Here is a 3,595-nt window from a genome sequence, read left to right on the forward strand (position 1 = left end):
ACAAAAATATATATTCTTTTTCGAACTATATATACCAACCACGTCGTGGTAATTTATGATTATTTAATATAGTTTTCGAATGTTTATAATACAATGCCAATAAAAAATCTACTTTGAAGAACATTATTATACACGATAGTTATATTATGAACATACAATTTAAAGCTGGAATTATGTCTAACGCACAAGTATAAATGCAATTGTCAATGAAATCTAGAAAGTAAAATACAAGTGATTTAATACGTTTATACGATATGAATGGGACGGCTGGTTCGTCAGTGGCATAACGACGATTATTGGCTAATTATGAATATGACCTGATCGCGGACTAATGGGAGACGGGTTTATTAAGGTCAACGACCGTTTGACATTTAATATGGCATGACTAACGATCGCAGATAATATATTAACTCAAGAGAATTAAAATAAGGACATGGTTACAATACTAGCGATAGTGTTTATCTATTAATATAAAATATGTATAAAGCAGAGACGTGTATCGGGTAGTTCACGCGGACAGACATAAAGCAGAGACAGTGCAAAGTGTTAGATTTAAAACCTACATATACTTAATCGATCACGTGAAACTTAACTACGATTTATACGGTATCGAAGGAGCGCCCCCTAGTTACAATACTGGGAAACCGTACTGTCACTAGATGGCGCTTTTCCGTAACGATATTAATCGTAGTTAACTTTCACGCCATCGATTAAGTAAACGAAGGTAGAATATCTCACACTTGACACTCCAATTATATAAAATGGAAAATCCTGCTCCAATTCGAGTAATATTAAATACATTTTTAAATTAAAACAACAAATGAATTAAAATACCCGGTATCGAAGCTAAATTTTATTAATTTTTGCGAAAAACATTTGACAATAAGTACACTTGCGTAAACTTCATACCTGAATAGAGGCATTGCTGCTACCCAATTTTATAACTCGCATTGGATAAGTATGTTTCCGTTAAGTAGAGCCTGCTCGTTTCATGTCTACCCTTAAAAAGTACCCTGCCACTGCAGGGATATATACATACACTGATAGTCACTAAATAACAAACGTGTAAAAAACGAAAAAACAGCGTCCAAATTATAATCGTAATAAATTTTACACACGCAAGGTTTTTAAATTAATAAAAAATCTTATTTACACGCCCACTACTACAAAAACAATAATATAATGAGGCGATGAAGATAATAAAATAAAACAATAAATCAAATGTTTGCTAAGCAATCAAGAAATAAAAACAATAAATAAGATGGCTTTTGCCAATTTAATATTATTTAAGAGATGTACCTAGATTAGCAAAGATACGTTAAGATGATTTCTTTATCTTAAAATTGTCAATAATGTTATTTCACATAGTCTATTCAGTTATTCTTTCTAAATTGCAATGTAAAAAAGTTATAAACAACAATTACATATTTTAATTTATATCTATTGAACCTCAAATAACTCAGTTGTTTGATTAGAAATGAAAACCCACTGGGTTATGCTGTACCTTTACTCAATATTCGAAATTGCTCGGACACGTTTATCATAACATACAAACCTATGACGTTAGTCGTATGTCATTGAATGACGGCAACAATGCTCTCTGATTGGCTAACAAGAGAATACCATAAATTCAATAAATAACATCAATTGTTATAATGGAAATGCCAATGAAAAAACAATTGCGATAATCATAATGCTAATAACATTAATTGCGATATTCAAAAGTTACGCAATCGACCAGCAAATTTTGTACTAAGGCTATACAAGATTTGCTCGCTCAAAGTCGAGAAGTCGTTTTCGTATATCAATCTGTGTATTATACTAAAATTGACCTAATGACACTCGGTTTAGAGTTGCAAATCTTGTAAATCTGTTTTTTATTTAAAAAACGAACGTTGTGTCAAAATCCCGAAAACAAAATTTGCCTAACAATTGTTAGGCAAATTTGAGCTTAAAAGTTATAAAAATTAAATACCTTTTACTCTGATTTCAAGTGTTTACATACTCGAAAACGAGCGTCGATTGCGAGCGTACAAAGCTTGTACTATGGCTCCAGCAGGACTTTTAACAACTAAAAATTGCTACTGATTTTACATTCTGTCACTCGATCGCTCATAAAATTCTGCCAATGAGACAGTTTCGATTGATATAAATGATGGCAAAAAATGTTACGATCGCAACCCTTAACAATTTGCAATATTAACAACAGAATTAACCAGCAGCCTAATGTGAATCAAATTCGAGTTATAGTATCAAGTTCGAGACAATTTCGTGATCATCGCTAATGGCAGATAGTCTTACAGCATAACCCCGCTAAATCTTCTTCCTACGGATGGTACATCTTCATGAAACGTTACGATACTTTAGAACACACACTACAACAAAGTTTTCGACCGCTGCACACTTATTTAAAATCACCAACCCAAAAATAGAATGTGCGCTCATATAGTGCTACAAGTTGTTCAGTAAAATTTCGTGTTGCTTATCCAACTAATACTGAAAGCACCATTTTATTTTTTAATTTCACCTAATATTTAATAATGTACTCGTGGAATTTATTATCGCTTAACTTGATAAAACGCACTAATGGGATACAATGCCGTGCACAAGGTTATTGAGGACCTAGAATGAATTTTTATACATACGTTCTACTCGTTTTCGTGAAAGTTTCCTGTGATTTATATGGAATCCCAAAGCGCAATCTAGTTAAAATAAGGGGAAACTGTATTGTTAGTATCGGAAGAGCGCCACCTAGTTACAATACTGGGAAACGGTATTGTTGAAATGGAAACAGCTTCATTTAGTTACAATACTAGTTAACAGTATTGTCAGTAGATGGCACTGTTCCGATTTCATACAAATCGTAGTTAACTTTCACGCGATCGACTAGGTAGAAACCTTAAACTAGACACTCAGACTATAAGTCAACAACAATAGTACCAACAGTCTCAACATACAGTCCGTTGTGACATAAACTGAGTCGCCGTTGTTAGACGAAAATTAAATCACCATGTATAAAATAAGCTTAGTTCATTGAAATCATAACTAAGCAATGTGACGTCAGATTGTGACACCTTCCAATACAAGGAATATAGAGTCCAAAATCCCAAATTGTAGGAGAGTGTAACAAAATTATCATTGACAGAATCCTATTTGTGACATTAATGTTTTTAATTAAATCTTTTTTGCGTATGTAGCAATAACCTAGCAATTCTCATGACAGCAGTGTTAAAAATATTTTTTGTTTATGTACTCTAATCAATATTTATGTAAAATGGCATCATACTCATCTACAAAACTAATTAATACTGAGACGATTCAAATCATGTAGGAAGCGGTTTATATAGAATGTTTTGGAAACTGCCATCATATGGCCATCATCACCTTTACAAGAATAGAAGATTTGTTCATTAATCTCAATCATTGTCTTTTTTATCTATGCTGTACGCAGTGGCGTGCACTTCATACAAGCACAAAAGCATTGCATACCCTAAAATTGAAATATAGCCCGTATTAGAGGAGGATTTTTTCCATTTTATGCAATTTTCCTGCTATGTGCATACCCTGGTAAGAAACCCAGTGCACGCCACTGGCT

Source organism: Pararge aegeria, chromosome 3 (genome assembly GCF_905163445.1).
Source record: "Pararge aegeria chromosome 3, ilParAegt1.1, whole genome shotgun sequence".
NCBI lineage: Eukaryota > Metazoa > Arthropoda > Insecta > Lepidoptera > Nymphalidae > Pararge > Pararge aegeria.